At 36.1% G+C, this 24,154-nt stretch overlaps 2 long non-coding RNA genes across 2 annotated transcripts in view; one reads left to right on the top strand and one right to left on the bottom strand.

The window, feature by feature from the left end:
- Nucleotides 1–24,154, bottom strand: part of LOC145695004 (uncharacterized) — a 261,336-nt gene that overhangs the window by 116,453 nt on the left and 120,729 nt on the right. The window lies entirely within an intron of this gene.
- On the top strand, nt 11,998–22,238 carry LOC145695003 (uncharacterized). The gene is made up of 2 exons (XR_014133101.1): nt 11,998–12,098; nt 21,894–22,238. It is a non-coding gene; the product is annotated as an uncharacterized LOC145695003 (long non-coding RNA).

Here is a 24,154-nt window from a genome sequence, read left to right as displayed (position 1 = left end):
TCCTCGGGGTTCTCCCGTTCCCTTCCACTTCCTTCATTCCACCATTTCATTCATTGTTCATCATCAGCGTCTCCTTTAGCCTAACCGGCATAACTGTGGGACGTAAAACTCAAAGGTTTCATTTCATTTTTTCTTAATCTCTTTGGAATCTTGTACTTAGGTTCACAGTGGAAGCGAAGAAATAACTCGACTCATCCATTGTAGCTCTCTTCGCAACCAGTTTCCAAAATGTTGGCAATAAGTTTGCGAAACGAGAGGTGACGACTCCAATTTTGGGTGAAAAGTCGCTATAAAAAATAATCGAGAAATTCATTGTCTATAAGCATTGTTTTAAAGTTGTAGATGTAAACTAAACAATATGTTCTACTCACTGGCGCAAATCTGGGGGGGGGATGACGGATACATGTGGAACTGAGGGGGGACTTCTCCCCAATAATCCGATTTGAAATGTGTTTTTTGGGAGAAATTTGATTATTTTTGTCCGATTGCTGCAAAGGAACGTGAGATAAAATAGATGTCCCCCAGAATGAGCCTCAAATCTGCAGCCTCAAAACGCTGAAGACAGCTCTGATCCTCCACAACATTGTTTTTCAACTTCATAAGTATTTCGGACATCGCCAAAAAAAGTATGGTAACGGTCTAACTCCCCCCCCCCCCAATGTTGAAGACAGATTTGCGCCGCTGGTTCTACTCACATCTTTGTAAACAGGGCGCAACCAATCCTTTAATTCAGGGATCATTTCAGGTTGTTTCGGATACTTTTGTTCATATTGTGGTCAAAATAGTTCCGAAATAATTAACACTACAGTACTTACGTTAAGCAATTTTTTTGTAAAAGAAAAAGTGCAGAATAATTAAAAGACCCCAAAGGACAAATATAACAAACATCTTCTTCGCCTTTATTCACGCATCTATAGCTAATCTTGTTGTTATCGGTAATGATGTATTACGTATGTCTCTCAACGGAAACTCTGCGAACTAAAGGACATCAAGTTTGTAGTTGTTCTTCGTTAGAGGGCAAGGGTAACATAACAATGCAGGATTGTGGGGCAGTGAGTACGCTGTATTTCCAAACTCTTCATCAGTTGCGCTGATTAAAACAAACAAACAGAAAAAAAGAACGTAAAAACTGTTTCGAACTAATAATGCTTCTCCACAGATGAACATTTTGTTTGCAGCAAAAAGTCGCTAAATGTTTAAGTAGGTAAATCGTCATTTAAAAATCACCTAAAAAGTCTCCAATCGGAAAAAATATTTTTGTCGCTATCGTAGGGCGACCATACGTCCCGTTTTGACCCGGTGTCCCGGCCGTCCCGTCAGTAGATGGAAAAAAGTAGTATTCGTCCCGTTTTATGTAAATGAAAGAAGTAAATAACAAACCCAGTACCTTTACTCCTTTTAAAAGTATTAATAATTAATAATAACAAAGAGGCAAAAATTGAACTGAAATTCCCTATATTAAACATATTCTATAGTTCGCAGTACTGCTCGAAAAGCAGCAGAGGTTTTAGCAGTTGGTTGTGTGTTGAACAAATTTCAACGTGTCTTTCCTTTTTCATAAGTACCCGCTCTGTAACAAAGAGAGAGAGGAGGAAATCTGATATCAAGACACTGATAAGAACAAAGGTAGATCTAAAAGCCTAGGGTTGCAAGAACCTGTCCCGTTTTTAACTGAAAATTTTATGGTCAACCTACGCTATCGTTGAGGTCGAATTCCCCTTATTTAGCGACTTTACCCAAAATTGGCAACATTGACCCCCACCGAACAACACCCCGTTATCTTTAGCCTAGCCAGCATAATAGTGGGACGTAAAACTTAAAGATTTCATTTCGAACAACACTCCCAGAAACCTATTGTTATACCATTCCTAAAACACCCTTTTGTACAGTTCTCCCTATTCGAAAAAAATTGTAAATAGCAGTGTTCATACATAAATATGGAACTCAATTTTCCAGGTTTTCCAGGTATTAATTTTGCAATTTCCAGGTCTAGTGGAAGAAACTAATAGTACGAGAACACATAAATTTTAAGAATACTATATTTATATATTTGAGAATGGCCACCCTTCTCCCCAATGAACGATTGCAATTAAATATTGAGTCACAAGAAAATAAATAATTAAAATAAATAAAATTTAAGTTGAAAAATATTAAGTTGAGAAGCCTACTAAGGGAATTATATAATACTTTTGTTCCATACTTGAATACATTCAAAATATACAAAAATATTGGCTTGGGGAAGAAAAAAGGTCCCGCGAGATTTTAACTGATTCTTATAGTACTCGACGACAGAAATAAATTACTGAAAGAATTTTCAAAATCGGCGCAGGTAAACATGCAGAAAATCATATTTTCATGTACCGGTTCAAAATGGGGAAGAAAAGACGACCGCGAGATTTTAACTGATTCTTGTAGTACTCGTCGAGGGAAATCGACTAGTGAAGGAATTTTCAAAATCGGCGCAGGCAAGCATGAAAAAAATCGCATTTTCATGTACCGGTTCAAAATGGGGAAGAATAAAGGGCCCGCGAGATTTTAACTGATTCTTGTAGTACTCATCGAGAGAAATCGATTAGTGAAGAAATTTTCAAAATCGGCGCAGGCAAACATGGAAAAAATCTCATTTTTATGTTGCGGTTCAAAATGGGGAATGAAAAAGAACCGCGAGATTTTAACTGATTCTTGTAATACTCGAGAGAAATCGACTAGTGAAGAATTGTCAAAATCGGCGCAGGCAAGCATGAAGAAAATCGCATTTTCATGTATCAGTTCAAAATGGGGAAGAAAAAAGGGCCCGCGAGATTTTAACTGATTCTTGTAGTACTCGACGAGAGAAATCGACTAGTGAAGGAATGTTCAAAATCGGCGCAGGCAAACATGGAGAAAATCTCATTTTTATGTTCCGGTTCAAAATGGGGAATGAAAAAGAACCGCGAGATTTTAACTGATTCTTGTAATACTCGAGAGAAATCGACTAGTGAAGAATTGTCAAAATCGGCGCAGGCAAGCATGAAGAAAATCGCATTTTCATGTATCAGTTCAAAATGGGGAAGAAAAAAGGGCCCGCGAGATTTTAACTGATTCTTGTAGTACTCGACGAGAGAAATCGACTAGTGAAGAATTGTCAAAATCGGCGCAGGCAAGCATGAAGAAAATCGCGTTTTCATGTATCAGTTCAAAAGGGGAAGAAAAAAGGGCCCGCGAGATTTTAACTGATTCTTGTAGTACTCGACGAGAGAAATCGATTAGTGAAGGAATTTTCAAAATCGGCGCAGGCAAACATGGAGAAAATGGCATTTTCATGTACAGGTTCAAAATGGGGAAGGAAAAAGGTTCCGCGAGTTTGAACCGCTACGACGTATGTTCACGAATGTGCCCGTCTTCTCAAATTTAGTTAATTACTGTGACAGTGAAACATGAGACACAGAGTCACATTGTGGATGACTCTGCAATCGGCAACCACTGCACATATACTCCTCCCGCCCCACAGTTTGATTATTTCGATCCATTCCTCACGTGCTAACGGCATGGTTCAACATCTGCAAGAAAGAGGTAAATGTAACGTTCAATTGGCAATAGCTTTTCACCAAATTAAGCTGCATGAAATCTGATTGCATATTTGACATACTGAGAAAATTCTAGCCCGTGGCCATATGTATCACATATCCCATCAGTTCATAAAAATTTTGAACACAAAATTACGGTCGTCTGTGTGACGTACTCCCAAAAGGCCTAATGTGTATCACCCACCTCACATTCAATGAAACCACATCCGTGTAGAATTTAGAAAGGAACTTCTTATGATGTATACATAATGTCTCAAACGTTCCCTGACATAGGGTAACTCTGTTATTATCAAAGTTACAACAAAATGTAAGAGGAAAAACATCTCGAAATATGACGTTTTCTAAAGTGAACACTTTTTAAAAAAAATCGGACGAGATGTTTGTGCTGTATACTCTTTATGCACCCAATTTTAAATGAAAATGCAACGTTGTCATTTACCTGGACCCACAACATAAGTGAATGAAGTTACTGTTTGAAACGGGGGCTGGCCATCGACATGTTAGCGTAAAAGACAGTAACTTCACTCACTCACGTTGTGGGTCCAGGTAAATGGCAATGGTGCATTTTCATTTCACATTAGGCGCATAGAGAGTGTACAGCGCAAACGGGTCATCCGATTTTAAAAATTCCTTCAGTTTAGAATGAAAACATTATATTTGGAGACGCTTTTCAAAGTAGTATAATTTAATTTGTTTAAATTTACAATTTAATACAAGTAGATTCGGATTTACATGCGTAGGATTTTGTATGCATCTAACTAATGAATTCTTTATTTTCATGCTTAACTTAGTGACCTGGCTTTGGACTGCAACTGATTATTGTAACCCATTATTGCTTGAGAAGAAACAAGATATCCGAATCTTCATTTGGAGAAATCAAACGTCTATTGGAAAGCTGGGGATTACAATCATTAATTTCTACATTTCAAGGTGCGTAAATTATATATTCTGTGTTTATTGTTAAATTACTATTACTATTATTGGGTTTAGAATCAATCAAGCACTTCATGATATTTTATGGGGATCAAGATGGGTGCCGGATAGATAAGTATTTGAGCGTCAGGCTCTTATTTCTTTTCAATTTAATATTTAATCAATGATTATTTTTCTCCCTCATTATTCCACCAAATCGTATTCCAAGATCATATATCAATTTTTGATCGATATATCCATATTTTTGATCTCTTTCATATTTCTATATTTTCGATTTTTGATATTGTTTATATTTCGATATTGCTGTATTTTTCGATATTTCGAACAAGTTTCGATAGTTTGTCGATATCGATTATCTATATCTAAATTCGCATATCCCAAAGCCCTATCGAACCCCCTCCGAAATGAAGTTTTTGACTATGGACCTGATTAGGGATGCGCACGAGACAAGACGAGACAGAATTTTTGTTACGAAATTCGAGACGAGATAGAGCTCTTCCAATAGAAACGGATCCAGTTTTCGAGACGAGACATAACTTTCGCGGCACCTTTTCGAGAGGAGACAATCTCAAATCTTTTCTCTTGCGCTACACTTGATCATGAGGTATATAAAAAAAAAGTTAATGAGAAATACCGGTAACATGTAAATACAATATAGGTAGCTAAAACATTTTTGTTTTCATTCTTCAGTAATGCATTGTTATTAATCTCAGGGGGCGCGGTGGCTCAGTGGTAGAGCGTTCACCTCCGGTGCTTGGGGTCCCTGGTTCGATCCCAACTCGCGCCGTGTGGACTTTGTAGTGGACAAACACCGGGCTCGTGGGTTTTCTCGGGGTTCTCCCGTTTCCTTCCACTTTCTTCATTCCACCATTTCACTCATTTCTCATTATCACCGTCTCGTTTAGCCTAACCGGCATAACAGTGGGACGTTAAACTTAAAGATTTCATTTTTTATTAATCTCTGTATTTTATAGTGTATTCTCAAGCTTAAGGTGATGTATAATTAAATTTTGAATTCAGTTAACTTATTTTGTTTCTCAGATTGTTTTTAAAATGTATGTATATACAAACGTTTATTTTCATTCTTGAGAGTTTAAAGTGACGTATAGTTATTAAACATAGTATTTAATATTGTACTCTTAACGTGGAAGTGATATACAGTTAACTTTTGAATTCAGTTAACATTTTTCTCTCTGAAATTGCTTTAAAAAGTATGTAAAAACGTTTTTATTTTATTTCTTGAGTGCTAAAAGTGATGCAAAGTTATTAAGCTTACTAATTTATATTGTATTCTTAACCCTAAACTGATACACAGTGCGTTTTTGAATAAATTATGTCAAGTTATTTGAGTGACGAACACTGCTAGAAAATCCTGACTACTACTGGAACATTTTGATTTTAAGGTGACGACTACTGGTGCAAGGATTTTAAAATATTGTTTTTCCTCCAACGGCTACTCCTTTTTTAATTCTAACTACATGGTCATTATAGGAAGGATCAGTGAGTCTTTCCAACTATGGTACAGCTCCGACAGATTCACGATGCTCAGAGAAGAGACAAAATAGTATGTTTTCAACCTTAAAGTGAGAACCACTGGCGTTTTTACCCTGCTATGCAAAAGTAAGTGAGTACTCCAATGCGGTTCCAATGCGGTACTTAATTTCTGCGTTTTAGATATATGGAAATACATGTCTCTAAAGAACTGATTTTTTTTTTTTTTAATACTGAAAACTGCAACTCGGTTAGCCTTATGGACTCGGTAAGCCGAGGTATGGGAAAATAAACTATAGGTATGTGGGGCTTGCATACTTGACGCTACAATTCGGAAATTGAATTAAAATATGACTAACGGCTATCAAGATGTTGTCAAATAAAGGGAGGACAAACACAATTAAGGGGTCTTCGTGTTAGATGCTAAAATTTCCGAAATCGGTCATGGAAAGTTAATAAACACTAGTAGCAATTTCATCTTAAAGTAATTAGATATCTTCATGGAGTGTTAGAACATCATGGAGTCTACCAAAATTAAATTTTAAAAGCTTTTGAAAATATAATCTGATATTTGTAAACAGTATTTGAAACATGTTTTTACCCAAAACTTCCAGCTAGTACATCTAACATCTGGAGAAACACTGTGAAATAAAAGCGTACGAGATCTTGAAATTTCGGAAACAATTATTGGTGGCAACAAAATTAAATAAGATGGTACTTCTATGGGTTAAATGAGTACCTCAGTACAATTTCGATCGAAAGATTAGTTCAGCCCTAGGTTTTTTTCAGGCAATTCCAAGGGTTCATCGAGCTGTGCAAAAGAATGAAAATTCGCTGTCAATATCTAAGATAGTAACCAAGATATAAGGAATTATATATTTTATGACGTAAAAATAGAGATCTTTACGGATTTGTACTTTTGGGTCTTTCCTATAAGAAAAAAATTCAGAAAACTACTGTATATACCTTAATAGACAATTCAGTGGGCAGGGACACAGTAGCTTAGTGGTAGGGTATTTAACTAATCTTTTTTGCAGAAACTATTGGAGTATTCACTTAACCCGTAGAGATACGATCATACTTAACTCCCTATTTAATTTTAAAATTAAATAAAAGGAAATATTTCAGTGTAGCGACCCACGATTATGCATTTTAGTCTCAGGGAGATTATGATTAAAGCAAGTGAATGTTGTTGACAGAATTGATGGAATGCAAAGGTGGGAGGAAAGAGAGTACCCCGAGAAAACCCACGGATACGATGTGCACTACAAGCTGACTTGACCGTGGATCGAACCAAGAACCCAATACACCAGAAGTAAGCACTCTACCACTAAGCCACCGTGCCCCCGCCCATTTAATTGTCTACTAAGGTATATACGGTTGTTTTCTGAAATTTCTTCTTCTTACAGTAAATACTCAAAAGTACAAATCCATGGGTCTCTATTTTTACGACGTCATAAAATGCATAATTCTTTATATCTCGCTTGCTATATTAGATATTGACAAAAATGTTCACTTTATTTCAGAGCCCGATGAACGCTTGGAATTGTCCAAAGAAAATTTAGAGCTGAATTAATCTTTCGATTGAAATTGTACTGACGAGTCTGAGGTACTCACTTAACCCATATAAGTACCATCTTATTTAACTTTTGTTAGGATTAATAATTGTTTTCTGAAATTTCAAGATTTAATACGCTTTTATTGTATGGTATCTCTCTAGCTGCTAGATGTACTAGCTGGAAGTTTTAGGTAAATACATATTTCTAATACTCTTTACAAATGTCAAAATATATTTTACAAAGCTTTTAAAATTTAATCTCGGTAGACCCCATGATGTTCTTAAACTCCATGGAAATACCTAATTATTTTAAGATGAAATTGCTACTGATGCTTATTAACTTTCCATGACCGGTTTCGGAGATTTTACCACCTAACACGAAAACCCCATAACTATATGGATCCTCCCTTTATTTGACAATATCTTGATAGTCATATTTTAATTAATTTTCTAAATTGTACTGTCTAATATGCAAGCTCCACGTACCTATGGTGTCGCTTTTTATGTCACCATATTTCGGTAACTGTTAGGCGTACCGACTTGCGGTTTCGGTAAACACACACCTCTAACGTTCTTTAAAACGTTATTAAGACATATTTTAGAATATTTAGAAATGAGAGTTCTGCGAATATCATGGTACCCGAAAACCCCCATGAGGGCGTGTGTGTAGTGTATTTAATTGAAACTACTTTTGAGGTGTTGTAAGCCCTCGTAATTACGTTTCCGAAACTGCACCACCTAGTACGCAAACCCCACACTTCTATGGTGTCGCTCTTTATTTTCCCATATCTCAATATCCCTAAGGCTTACCGAGTTGAGGTTTTAGGTAAACAAATGTCAGTTCCTTACATTTTAGAGACATACATTTCCACATATCTAAAAAAAATACAGACATTAGGTACCCCATGGTACCCCAAACACCATTGGGGTACCCACTTACTTTTGAATAGTAATACATTTTGAGTTGTTCAGCATCAATAAACACTTCATAGATTTTCTACGTGCAAGCCAAAAGTCCATACCTGACCGAACAGATCCGGACCCCCCCCCCCGACCCACCGCTTGGCTACGTGCCTGCTATACTGAAACTAGAAGTGGTTTAAATGAACCATTTGCAGGTTCAATACTTATTTCCATAGAAGAAAAAAAAAAGGTAAGTGATAGCTGGATGCGGTTCTCTGCAATCGATTCAACGCAAGAACAATAGAACTCATCTATCTGCTTTCGATTTGCAACTGTCGATAGATTTAGCATTTTTTGCGGGTTCTGTAAACAGTGGCATACCAAAAACAGATAGTGAATTGTGGTAAATGTACCACATGCAAAATCGTGCGGTCTAATTAACTACATTTCTGCTTTTCGAATATTTTCATTTGTTTTGAAGATATTACAGAAAAACTCTTAAAATTAGCGGTAATTTAATTTCGCTGTAGTGAAGACCCTTAATGAGGTATAAGATTAGGATTTAAAGTTTTGAGCTGTTGATATGTATAGTCATACTAGCCCACCACGTATAAGGGATAATGTCCTTTGGAAATGACTGCCCATAAAATTTGAAACAAAGAAAGAGTAGGATGAAAGCGGCCTGGAACCTTTAAGTTAGGTAACATCCTAGCATTTGTCTGGAACGAATGAAGAAATAAACTTACTCAGGATGGCCAGCCTGAAAAATGGCAGTTACACCTTGCCAACTAACTATCCGTACCGGAAATCGAACCTAGGACCATTGATACCAAAGGCGAAAACGGTAATGACTATGCTATGTGGGGGTCACTAATGAGATATAGGAAAAAAATTAAAACTCCAAATTTTTTTATTTTTATTTAAATATAATATTATTTAAAATAAGACATTTTGTATATCAATGGCATATTTGAGTGTAAATTCTAATGATTAGTTTTCGAGGAAATCGAAAAAAATTATAATGTTAAAATCTACGCCGTTCGTTGTCAATTTGACGCACTTAAGAGTTTATATTCTGATGTAATAGGTTATTTATGTATTTATATACTGTTGACCTATATGAAAGTGCACATTGTTAACACATACCGCAAACAGATTCTTCCCGAGATGCTTAACGTATAAGATATTTCCAAAATGTAAGAAGAGTTATTATAAGCATAATTAATTATATATATTTTTTCTTTTGAAAGAGTAATATTTGTAGTTTCCAGAAATGCCTCTAAAATAAAAACAAAGTTTTTTTCTGCATTTTTTTTAAAAAATAACGTCAGAAAACCCTCTTTAACATTGCAAAACATGTTCATCCGCAAAGAGTTAAACAGCAAGCATATCTACTGTTATTTGATTGACACGCGTAGTCCAACATTAGTCTACTACCTGTAATTTATACTATTACATAGTAATACCTCTGTATAGTTCTGTATTAAAACAAAATTAAAATAAACGTGCCACTTAACTGGTCTGGAACATGTTCTGTATGGCAAGACCATATCAAGAAAAATTTCGAACGATTTTTCAAATTAGGCTACTTGGGGGCACGGTGGTTCAGTGGTAGAGCATTTGGGTGTCATGGTTCATTCCCTTTCAAGTAAGTTTCTGGTGAGCAAAACCGTTTTAGTAGGTTTGTTCTCGGGTTCTCCAGTTTACTCCCACTTTCTCATTTCACCAATTCTTATAGCACCATTCACTTGCGTTAAGGTTAGTGTAAAGGGACAAGTTTTCCCGATAGATGTCACTACAGTCTTCGTATCTCTCCCATGTATTTTTTTATCTTTCACGAAAATATACAATTTCTCTTACAAATTTGAACCTAGAGACTTCAAATTTTTAGAGAAGAAACTTCATAACCTATTAAAGGGAACAATCCGTGCCGATTTTTTATTTCGAATTTTCTTCATTGTTGAATCAGTTCCATTGTTAAAGGTTTGGATATCCATTTCAACAGTCAAGCCATTTCAACAATGAAAAAAAAATTCTAAATAAAATAATCGACACAGATTATTGCCTTCGATAGATTATGGAGTACCTTTCCTAAAAATTTGAAGTCTGTAGGCTCAAATTTGTAACAGAAATCGTGAATTTTCGTGAAAGGTAAAAAAATACATGGGAGAGATACGAAGACTGTAGTGCCATCTATCGGCAAAACTTGTCCCTTTAAACCAACCTTAATCATCCGTCTCCCTTAGACTAAAGGGTATCGTGGGAGAGCTAAACTAAAATATTTCTTTTTCATTTCTTAAAGAGTATAAACGTGGAACATTAAACTGAAAGATTTTAAACTACTTGGAAAACTATTTTATCTGGTGTAAACTTGTGAATTTTGGGAGATGTCGAATCTGACTCTTTGGATGCAGCTTCTCTGTAGTGCAGCTGCCTTCAACAATCTGACAGTGCGGGCAACATTAAGAATTTCAATGACACTCGCGCGCCACCAAGCTGTGCTGTGGTGTTTAGAACCGTAATATTCTGCAATCTGTTTATTTTATTTTATCAGATTTTCGAGTCAATTATTACTTTTTTTTTAAAAAAAAATGCGGTGACCACCGCAGAGCTCTGTGGACCTCCTTTTACCCAAGATTCATGCATGGCAAATCTCTGCTCTAGGGTAAAGTTGACAGTAGACGATTAAAAAGGAATTAGTGGCGTTAAGGAACTGAGATGGAACTGGAGGACTCCTAGAAACACGACGACGTACGCAAGAGATGGGTCCTAAGAGTCCGGACACCCTACTCCTGCAGTCCTGGCTTTTCTGCAAAGTTAGTCTTATTTTAGGGACAATTTTACAAATTTTAATATAATTTAACCTCGTATTGAATTTTTGGACCCCTCTCTAAAACTTTGGACCCATCCCGAAACAAATTCCTGCGTACGTGCCAAGTCCACGAAACAGCTTTGCAAACAAACCAATGAGCCAGTTAGAAACATATGCTAGCATATATGTTGATCACATATGAATTGAGACGAAACTATTGTATATTATACGAACTACCCTTGAACTTACATAAATTTCTAGAGATTTTTTTTATTATTATTATCATGAATTCAGTTTATATGACAAGGTTAGATTTTGAGTTTGTTTCTCTTTATTATGAAATTCTTAAATCTTGCGTATGGGAATCAGTTTTCCTTTGTCACTGTAACAAAAAGCTACGTCAAAATCAGGACAGTTAAACGTACGCATACACATTACACATGAAGAAAGAAAGAAAAGGAAAGAAAAGAGGAATGACAAGTGGACAGAACCTTGCGTAAAAACGAAAGATGACATTTGATGACATGTGGAATATTTACTATACAGTATTTCTCTTTCTAATGCAGTGCGAATTTTCTGGATTGACTGATAGAAATAGGACATAAGAAAAATAAAACTCGTTTCGGGTTCAACAGGATTTAGGAACAGATACCACCGTAACATAAATTGCGAAAGTTCCGTTATTAAATCATCACGTGAATACTTACATTTTGTGTTTCCCTAAGATGAATATAAAAGCAATGTCGTTGAGTACTGTTGATTTAGGATTAACAGTACCTGCAAAGAAAGTGCTGTATCGTTACAAGTCTCCTTTACATCAAATATGAAGGGATCTGTAAGTTAACGTTTTAAAAATTTTTCTCTGTTAAAAAAGGTTTGATTTTAATTGGTTGTAGCCTTAAACACTATTTTGACATTCTCTGGAACTATTAGAGTCATGATTTGGAATCTGCATGTATCCAAGAGTTTTATTTCTCTTCTTCCTTTACAGTTTTAATAATTTTCAAGCAAGTTATCAATTGTATTTGTAGATGAATATATGGCATTTCTAACTTCTACAGAAATAATAAAACCTTTTATGATTACAATACGAGTAGGTTACTCTTGGGGGTGAGTTTTTCTTGGAGAATTTTGTTCATATTTCATAATACGAAGCTATCTACTCATAGAATACATTAGGGTGGGTCGAGATTGGTGTGGACTTTTTTAAAAGTAGTCTCCATTAAGGCAAATGCACCCTGTCCAACGCGTCTAACAGTCCTGGAACACATGCTGGAAACCGTCCCTTTGACATTTTCTTTAAAACGGCTTCAGTCGTTTTGACGATGGCCTCCGAAGAACCAAAACTCTTCTCCCTTAGCTCCTTTTTTCAGACAGGGAAATAAAAGAAATCACATGGAGTTAAGTCTGAGGCGTAAGGAGGATGGGGAACATACTCAATTTTTCTGGGTCCAAATGTTGAATAATAATGTTGCACACGTGAGGGTGTGTATTGCTATGGTGAAGGCGCCAACCAGAAGGATGTAGTTCCGGTCGTTCTCGTTGGATGTTTTTAGGAAGAATGTTCAAAACAAACTTGATATATTTGTCAGTAACCGTTGTATGGGAAGGAACTTCATATTGGTAAATCATTCCACGGTAGTCGAAGAACAAGTTGACCATCTCTTTTTCAGCCGACCGAACAACCTTTTTCTTCTTTGGCGTTGGAGAATCAGTTGATTTATATACTGAATTGGCATGTTTGCTTTTCTGGTCATAATGGTGAAGCCATGTTTCATCACCTGTAATAATGGAATTCAGGTATGCATTCCTCATACTTCACTAAAGACGTTGAAGTTCCGTACATACTTTTCCTCACACCTCCTTCTGTTCAGAACTTACTTGTCAGTAATCTTGGGACCCATCTCGCGCTGCCATGGGAAATGTGTAATATATCTTCAAGTCTGCCAATTGTTGTTCGTTGGTCTTCACGAACAATGACGGTAGATGTGATAATCGTAGTTTCGTTTACTGCTGTTGCAGGAACGCCAGACCGTCTTGCTTTGTTATTGAAACACGACTCTCCTTAAATTCCTTGAACCATCGAAGTACTGTGGCAAGAAAATAATCACCATATGCCTACTGCAACAGTCTGTACGCATCCATGACGGATTTCTGCAAACGAACGTAAAACTTGAAAGCAGCAAATTACGCGTCACTAATCGACTCAATTTCGTAGGCGACTAGCGACCTGATGTGTTTTTTTCACACCCTGCACACAGACGCATGTGCGAGCGAACTTTGTCCAACAATCAGGGTTGCTTCATTTTCATCAACAAACGTTGTTCCGCGCAATGTAATCGTCCCTGCTGGTGTAGTGGCTAGCTTTTGTGTCTATGGTCCATTTGGTCCCAGGTTCCATTCTGCGGGTGGTCAGACCACAAAATATTAATTTCATAATAATTACCTTTAATTATTTATCCAGCTCCTTTAGCTTAAATGGCATAATTGTGGGACGTTAAACTAAAACGTTTCTCTGAGCAAAGCAACGTTTATGTTCAGTTCGTTGGCAAAACTGTCACACAATTGTTATTTTATAAATAAACGTTGCTTTGATGAGCGATTTGTATTTTTAGTGTAAGTTATTCAATATAGCAAAGCTAGTATGAATCAGTTAGTTAAAACGTTTCATTAGGCCATGTCTAAAACTTTTAAATCTTCGAGAGTGCTTGGAACTTTTGAATGTGTTACTTGTGTGTTTTGTAATTTGAAAACATTGCTGGTGTCCAATGCAACCTGTGAATCAGAGGTTGACTGAACCCCCCCTCCTCGGAATTTCATATTCATCCGGTTTTTGCAAGTTATAATTCTGGTCACATTACTCCTGGGGATGGTTTTCTCAAACGATTTTCTCCAAAACGACTCAAGTTTACATTCATATTTCACAAATAAATGTTTCACTAACAAGCTTTCAATATGGTAAAAATAATTGTTCATTTATCACAAGTGATATTTTGCAAGTGGAGTCAGTTTAATTCGATACAAAGTTTTCCGGAAACGCCTATTATAATTTCATTCATATTTCGTAAAAATAATTGTTTTCTAAAAACTAAAGTATGATATGATTCATGCAGTGGCGTATTTAAGGGGGGTGCTTTCGGGCTTAAGGTTCCTCGAAATTTTATTTAAAATAAACTCGCATCAATTACCCGCTTCGCTGGGTTAAATTAAAAAAAAATGATAATATGTTCGGTTAGTCAGTCACTTTTTACTATTACTAAAGCGCTCTTTGATATTGGTCATTTTCGATGATTTTTATATATCCCCCAAGCTCCCATGTTGCGGGTCACAGCATGAAAAGTGTCGTTGTTCATCTCAGCGAGCCCGAAAACTATGAATTCGACATTGATATTGATCATTTCGATCATTTTTATATATCTCCCCTCCTTCTCCCCCAAGCTGCGGGGCTGAATTTGGACTTAAACGGCATCAGAAGTGTCACTGTTCATCTCAGCGACCTCAGAAACTAGATTCGACACTAATATCGGTCATTTTCGATCATTTTTAAATCTCTCTTCCCCAATCTTAAGTTACACCGTCAAAGTGATATGACAAAAATCATCCCAGGTTCGGATTTCGTATATTTTGAAAATTTGATCGAGATCGGTCCGGTGGTTCAAGAGTTATTAAGTTTTATTTATTTTTGTATATCTCCCCCTCCCCTAAGTTCTGCCGTCAAAGTGAAATAATAGTAAATATCTCAGACCCTAACGTCATCTATGTTAAAAATTTGATTGAGATTGATCGTTCGATTGAAGAGTTATTAAGCTTTATTTATTTTTCGATTCCTTCCTCCCCCTCCCCTAAGTTCTATCGTCAAAGTGAATAGAAAAATATCATTCCAGGCCCAAACCTCATCTATGTTGAAAGTTTGATCAAGATCTGTCAGGTGATTCAAGAGTGATGAAGTCGCAAAGACAGTCAGTTTCATTTTTATTTTTTTTACATATATATCTCCCCTTCCCCCTCCCCTACGTTGCACCATCAAAGTTAAATGATAGAAGTTAACCCAAGTCCGAACGTCATCTATGTTGAAAATTTGATCGAGATCGATTGGGCGGTTCAAGAGTTATTAAGTTTTATATATTTTTATATATCTGTCCCCTCCCCTCTTCCTCCCCTAAGTTCTACCGTCAAAGTGATATGATAAAAAAAAAACGGGTCTGAACCTCATCTATGTTGAACATTTGATTAAGATCGGTCTGGTTGTTTAAGCGTGATGAAGTCACAAAGACAGTCACTTTTATTTTTATTTTTTATACATTTATCTCCCTCCTCCCCCTCCCCTATGTTGCACCGTAAAAGTGAAATGAAGAAAACATCTCAGGCTCGAACTTTATCTATGTTGAAAGTTTGATGAAGATCGGTCGGGTGGTTCAAGAGTTGTTAAGTTTTATTTATTTTCATATATTTCCCCTCCTCTCCTCCCCCTCCCTTAAGATATACTGTCAAAATGAAATGATAAGAAACTTCCGAGTTTTGAACTTCATATATGTTGAAAATTTGATTAAGGTCGATTCGGTGGTTCAAGAGTTATTAATTCACGAATATAGTCACTTTTATTTTTATATTTATTTATTTTGGTATATCTTCCTCTCCTCCCCCTCCCCTAAGTTGCTTCGTCAAAGTGAACCAATAAAAACATTTCAGTCCCGATCCGCATCTATGTTGAAAATTTGATCGAGATCGGTTGGGCGGTTCAAAAGATTAGAAGTCACAAACATAGTCACCTTCAATTTTATAATATAGATTAAATATCTTGCAGAATTTTCAATTTCTAGGACTAAAGTTAGAGAAGCCCCTCCTCCCCCCGAAACAAAATCGTAAATACGTAACTGAATTAATGTTAAGAAGTGAGAATAGAGAAAGTTTAGTGTGCTGACCTTTCATTTTTTTTAACGTTTTCAATCGGAGTGTTGCGTATTATAATAACGACAAAAGTTATTAAACAAAATATGTAGGGGTAATTTTCTGCTCTGGACAAACCGGGAGTTCATGCAACAAAGGACCGAAGGTATGCTCTATCCTGTTAACGATGTTGAATACTTGTGCCATCTTTGATTTTTAGGTCATTAATTTATAGGAGGAACTGTTTTATTTTTCAGTTTCCTTTGAAATAAATTGGAATTTTAATAGTTTGATTTTTACTGATTTCTCTTTCAAATCTATTTAAATGTCCCATACTATGTGAATATTAAAATTTGTCATCTATAATTTAAATATATAATAATAACTTTTAATTTAGGCAATGCTTAATGTATGTATAATACAAATTCATTTTGAGGAAATAAGAAATATTAGCTGACCTTGAAGAACAGATTAGTAAAATCAAATAATTAAAATTCCTGTCCATTTCAATGAAATAATTACCTATGTAAATCAATAAGCTATAAACAAAGATGACCTGCCTACTCAACCCCATTAAATTATAGGCTATAAACAAAGATGTCCTGTCTACTCAGCCCCGTTAAATTATAGCTATAAACACAGATGACCTGGTTGCTCAATCTCATTGAATATAAGCTATAAATAAAGATGACCTGGCGACTTAACCTCGTTAAATTATAGCCTATAAACAAAGATGACCTAGCTACTCAACCCCATTAAATTTAAGCTATAAACAAAGATGACCTGGCTACTCAACTCCGTTAAATTATAGGCCATAAACAAAGGTAACCTGGCTACTCAACCCCGTTAAATTATAGGCTATAAAAACGATGGCCTGACTACTCAACTCCGTTAAATTTACGCATTAAATTATAAGCTATAAACAAAGATGACCTGGCTACTCAACCCCGTTAAATTATAAACTATACATAAAGATGACCTGTTTACTCAATCCCATTAAATTATAGCTTATAAGCTCCTAGCAAAGATGACCTGGCTACTCAACCCATTAAATTATAAGATATAAACAAAGTTGAAATGACTATTCAACCTGTTGAATATAAGCTATAAACAAAGATGACCTAGCTACTTAACCCGTTAAATTATAATCTATAAACAAAGATGGCCTGTTTACTCAATCCCATAAATTATAGGCTATAAACAAAATGGCCTAACTACTCAACCCCGTTAAATTATAGGCTATAAACAAAGATGGCCTGGCTACTCAACCCCATTAAATTAGTAAGTTGTTTGTTTCTTGCTTGAAGTTTAGCATCCTTTTGCAGTAACACAGCTATATGAAACGTGAACCTAGTGATGTGTAACTCGCTTATGAGATGGATCATCTGAACGGCTCTTGGATGAATGAGTGAGTCGTTGCTCATCTTTACTGAGTCATTTTTCTTTGATACGCATGGTTCTTTTGGAGTCGTGGTTCTTCAAGATTCGTGATTCTTCGGGAGCGAATATGTTTGGGAAACGTGGATCTCCTATGTTACTCACACAGGCACCGCTCTTAGTTCAGACAATTTGCCATTGTGGAGGGGTGGGTTTCGATTGTTTCTCATTGAGGATGTCTCCGGTTCAGTTCAGTAAAATGACCTTGCAGTAGAGTCTGTGTACTCCTGAGGTGAATAAAATGAAAATAATATCTATAAAGTAAATGTTTGAGACGCGGAAATTGGACTCACAATGATACTTTTCGTATAAAACGAGCGGAAAAGTAGGTCCAGTAAGTAAAAGTCCGTAAGAACCTGTTTTTGTACAGTTTTTAATAGTCTGTTTTGAGAGTTAGTATCCTGAACATTGGTATATTATATCCCTCATCCATTAGTTTCTCTAGGGTCGTAAATACGAAGTTAAATTAAATCTTTCAATTAAACATGCCATATTATGCCCTTTAGACTAAGGAAGACGGGTGATTTACAAACTCTGAATGATGATGGAAGAATTGGTGGAATGATAATGTGGAAGGGAACGGGAAAACAAAGAACTGCAATGTCTTTCTCCATAAATTTACTTGGGCGGGGATCGAACCAGGGACCCCACCCACACAAGGTAAGCACTCTATCACTAAGCCCCGTGAACCCTACCTTCCGGGTCATAAGAAGAGAGAGAATCTAATGGCTACCTGATCATGCAATTTCAAGCATATAATAAATTAGAAAAACACTATTTTAATTATTGTGTTGAGTTGATTTTGAGTTTAACGTCCTTTTTCAGCAGCGAGGCTATACGAGATGGGACCTACTGATTAACGTGGAATCCGAACCGTTATTTCCAAAATAAATCTTACCAAACGGAAAGAACTTTTGTCTCTAACTGTACAAATATATAGACCCCCCCTATTGATTTAGAAAGTTTTTGGGGGTTCCGGACCCAGTAGAACCACCTCCCCGTGGGTGCGCCAATGGCCTTCATCTGTGGTGAATGGGGTTCCTGGTTTGATCCCAGCTGGCGCCAAATGGGCTTTGTGGCGATAAACACTAAGTGCGTTGGCTTTCTGGGGTTCTCCCGTTTCCTCCCACTCTCTTCATTCCATTATTTCATGCAGTATCATCATCACAGTTTCCTTTAACCTACACGGAAAATCGTGGGACGTAAAACTGGAAAGTTCCTTTAAATATTTTTTTTAAATCATTATTTTACTGTTAAACTTGTCAGTAAAATTACTAGAAATGACAAGTAAATAGTTTAATATTGAACTATTATTAAATTTCAATAAAAAGTTACACTAGTAATGGAATTAACATTAAAGTAATAGCGAAGGACAAAATAATCGCTCATCAATAATACAAATGATAAATCATGAATTACTTTAATATCAATTGTAGCCCTCCTGTTACAATTTATTTCCATGCCACGGTAATTTAATGGCAAAACTTTTGTCAGTATTTACTTGTAAATGTTACCGAAATTTTTAAAGTGACTTACTATCCGTTGTTAATATTTTTAGTGTAAAATAACCTAAACCATTGTATTATTTGGAACTTTATTAAACTTTATAACCTTATTAGTGTTACAAGAAATCCAAAAATAAGACATGACAATCCTTAGATCTCATTGAAGAAAAAATAATAGGAATGAGTGTAAATCCTGATGATCAGTTTACGAGAAAAACTAACCTTTTTTTCCGTAAACCTAAATAAAAATGATACTGTACAGTAATTACGCCTTCTATTAGGATGACACTCACATTTGCAGTATATCCTTACCTAGCTTGGAATTATGCCCCTTCAAAATCGTATACACAATATGGTTAATGAGATATTGTCTAAAATTATGATTAACTCTTAAATTTAATTTTTTCTTTAACTGTAAAATTATTCAATGATAAGACATGTATCAACCAATAGATCACTTTAAGCCTAACGAAATGAGATGCTTGAGGCTAAATTTTCATGCATACTTTTCGAGAAAATTGAGATTTTTTTTTTCATGGAGATGGAAAGTATGCCATTCACTACTAATAATTGATAGTTTTTATTATGTTGGAACAAAAGCCATTTTAATTTATGTACAGAATGTGTGAAAAAATAGTGTTATGTAGCAGATTGTACGAGGAGTGGTCAAAAAGTAAGGTTACAAAGCTTGCAGTGAAACGACAACCAACATAACCACTAGATAGTACATACATTAGATTATTTTTCGACATAGTCTCCATATCGGTTCAGATACTTGTCGCATCGTGGGATGAGTTTGAAGATTTCCTCCTGGTAAATATCCTGCCCTTGCGTGTTCAGTCACGTTGTCATGAAGTGTTTCATCTCCTCTTCTGAAGCAAAGCAACAGCCTTCCTGGTACTCCTTCAAGTGCAGAAGCAGATGAAAATCGCTTGGAGCAAGGTCCGGAGGTTGGTCGATGGTGTTCCAACTGTGTTCAAATCTGTTGATGCCGTGCTGGGTCGGCCACTGCGGTTCTCGTCGGTGACGTTTTCTCTATCAACTGCAGTTACATCGCCCACAGAAATCGAATAACTGAGCGGAATTCTTCTTCGCGAGACCGTTCTCCAAACAAGTCTCCATTTGTGTTTACGTATAACTAAGCGCTGTAGGTGGCGGATGGTTGAAACTCTGTACACTTGAAAACTCCAATTATTAAGAGCCTGACACATTAAAAAATAATACAAAATTTACAAATTTTTCTTTTGCTTGTTTTTCATAAGTGAAAGGAGATAATGAAATGCAACTTACCACAATCATAGATAATGTTATTCTACAACAGAAAATATGAACCTGAAGAATTTTCAGTGTTGCTATCCACAGAAATTACAGTGTTGTACAATAACATTTCTCCCAAAATCTAAGTTAAGGCAGTGGCTAGAGGAACGAACTCAATTGCATTTGATTACGTATCTTGTTGTTTTGGTATCCTGTGAACTACTTTTTAAATAATAGTTGACGAAATTCCCGAAATATCGGGCTTGTAACTTTAGTTTCTGATCCTTCCTCGTATCAATTGGTTTTTTTTCATCTCCTAAAGATGATACATATTCTCCTAACAATTACACAGTAAAAAATGGTTGTGTTAATTCAACTCAATTTTAACGCAGGGCAGTGGTTTCAGCCTGACTACCACTATGCAGTGTTAGTTCAACACATACCCCGCGGTGTTGGCGTTTAACACAGAGGGTGTGTTACGTCTTTAACACACAACCGGTGTTGAGCCGTGACGTAAGCGTTAATGAACCACAAAATTACTCCCCCAAAATATGTTAAATCGCCCATATGCGTAATGTGTGTACATTATGCTGAGCCTTAAAAAAAAAAAAAAAAAAAAAACAATTTAAACAAGTAATAAAAATGTACTCCAGTGGCGAGGGGGGCACGAATCACCAACCTTTCAATCACTAGCCGCGTGCTCTTCCGACTTGACCACGGAGGCAATGAAGAAAGCGTCGCTTGTAGAGGGATAAATTGTTGAGGTCTTTTGAATTTGGCTAATCAGAGTGCTCCCTTAAGCCGCGTATATTCGGCGATAACCGTTCGGGATAAGATCAAATCTGCTCGCCATGTAGACCTAATTCTATAACAAAATGACGACTGTCTATTTACTTTATTTTATAGTTCTTCCATATTCACTTTCAAATGATCGGCGCCAGTTGCCATCTAATAAAGTTGATGCGTTTGTTGCTTCTAGTACACAATCGCTTAGAAAGAGAAGCAATAAATGCATCAAATGTGGGAGATGAATTTAGAACACCTAAATGGCACATGCCTAGCACATCTTGTGCTATTAGGGTTTCTTCAGAAACATTATGTAAAACAATTGAAAACACATCGCGCGGTTTGCAGTTTGAAATTTTGCGTATACTTGGATTTGTTTAAGTATTTCTTTCTACTGTGTTTGTCTGTAGCTTCAATTCATAAGCCTTCATAATTAGATGCCCAACATATTTGGCAGTCACGCAGAAAACAACACTTGTGTTAATTTAACACAAGGCTGTGTGTCATTTCAACTACCGGCATTTGACCCACAACTTCAAATGGAGAGTGAGTTGTTCAAACCACCTGTTTGTGTTATATTTTAACACAATCATGTTAACACATAGGCATGTTGTTGAAATAACACAACGATTTTTTACAGTATGTGCACGCAGTAATAACAATGATTTTTACTACTTGCAAATAGCCAGTAAATCTAGATGTTGTTTTTTTGGTTTATATCACTGACAGTTCTTGTACTTCCTCATTTTCTACTATAGGTAGCTTTGATTCTTGTATTGGCTTCAGCGGTCTTCTGCCAGGAAGCAACAACTAAAGACAAGAGAGGCCTTTTGGGATATGGCTACGGTTATGGATACACTGCTCCAGTCTTGGCTACGCCGTTTGCTGTGGCTGCTTTCCCAGGATTAGCCAAGTTTGGCTATGGCCATTACGGAGTATACGGATATGGACTAGGATACGGCTATGGTGGATACGGGTTTGGGCCGTATGGATACTATGGGTAGAAAAAGAAAGGAAACCAAAATTTGCTCTCAGTATGCGAGTATCAAGCTTCAAAAGAACAGATTTAAGAAGTACTCTCTAACCGAATAAAGTTGTTGAAACTAAACTATTTAGCCTTTCATTTTTACCGAAAAGAAATCTGAATAAAGAATTCTGTATTCAACGACATATCTAAGTGTAAATGCTCAATACTTACAAAAAAAGATGTCTTTTTTTGTTGAAAATTTAGAGTTTTAAAAGAACAATAACTTTTAACGAAATAATACTAAACATCCTTATTAATTTCCACTCAGTATGCATGATAGACATGTTGATTTCTACAATTTTGTGTGGATAAAATTTCAATGACACCGCTCTGTTCCTAACTCCGTAAGAACAGCAAATTCACATTGGATAACGAGGTAGGCTATATTTAAAGATTGATTTGGCGTGCTGTATCGATGAAGGGTTGCAGTCATATGCCAAAATGTTTAATATGTGAACAGAAACTTGTGGATGGGTGTCGTACAGGGGCACACTCACCGGGAATTCCACCAAGTCCGAAACCTTTAAAAACTTCGTAATTTTTTAAACAATTTACTTGTGTTTTATCTACGGGTCATCCACCCGACGGCGCACTCATGGGTCATCCACCCTTTCCGATCTTTTGATATTGGATTTCCCTAACAAAAATTCTATAGGTGGGTGCTTGGTTTCGTGTAAACTTGTCTGTACTAATAGGGAATCGCCATAAAAGAGAGGTTGGAAAGGCACTGGTTTATTTAGGATCTATTTATTTATTTGTGGGATATCTTGTAAGTGTAAGTTTAAATCAGGTTAAGATTAATGGCTAAACAAATTTCACAATGATCGTGTTTGTGTTTTAAATGTAAGTTTATCGATTGACGAATTATTTTTCTTGAGTGTCAGAGGAGAGGTGAGAATTCAAATACGTTTTCACTCGAGAAGTATTGAAGTCCTCTTTGATGGCCTAGTAGCTATAGCGCATATGCTTTTTGTTTGCATGGTCGCAGATCGATTCCTGATCGGAAAGCACACAAAAAATACGTTCATTTTCATTAATCAACCGTTTCCTTTAGCCTAAAGGACACATCAATGGGACGTTAAACTAAATACAATTAATTTCCTTTTTTCAAAGAATATGGACTGTTTGAAGGAAAAAGTGAAATGAAGAAGAAGAAATTTTCCTGAGAATCTTAAGATGATTACAATAGCCTTGGGAAATTTATCTTTCGTGATTGACTTGTATCATTTGATTGGAGTGCTTTTTTCTTTCAAGATCGTTATCGAAATCCAGCCATTCAATAGATTTGGAATAAAATTACTTGATAAAACATGACAGTATGGATGAAGTAAGCATAAGCTTCATTACTTCATGATATAATACTCGTAAACTCACAACTTTTTTGAGGACAGAAATTTTCCTTGTATTCCCACTGAATTTATCTCTGGTTTTGCAATTCAAGTGACAGAGAAATTATTCTACTAACTGTTCTTACACATAGTGTAATTTTCGAACCTGGAAACCTAATGTTATATATGCGTCTGTATTTTTAAACATAATAGCGATCATGTACATTTTTCTATTGAATATCTCTTTCATGGCATGTGCCGATTTATTTGAAAGGACTAAGTTTAGCCTGGAAGCACAAGCTGCTTAACATATCAGATGTATAGTCTGGTTTAATAAAACCTGCCTCCCCTCTGAAAAGCCCTATATTGTTATCCAGAGATACAATTCAATCAGCGGCAAATCGTCTTCAATCATTTGGTACAGCAGGATTCTGAAACATGGATATCTGGATAGGACAATATTAGTTTCTAAGTGAAGTCTTGACCCGACAACGGTAGGTCCCATATTATTGGGGCTATGGACCTTTGAAGTTAATTTTTTTATGTTTTCGGCAGCCTACAACTCCAAAATGACGGATTTCTGCACCCAGATTGGTCTTTATTATTTTTTTTTGTTTTATCTTGGTGTCAGGTATCACCTACCAAATGTTGTTGGTGTTGTTTT

Source organism: Thermobia domestica, chromosome 9, assembly GCF_964235325.1.
Source record: "Thermobia domestica chromosome 9, izTheDome1.hap1.1, whole genome shotgun sequence".
Taxonomy (NCBI): Eukaryota; Metazoa; Arthropoda; class Insecta; order Zygentoma; family Lepismatidae; genus Thermobia; species Thermobia domestica.
This window is presented reverse-complemented; position numbering and strand designations above follow the sequence as displayed.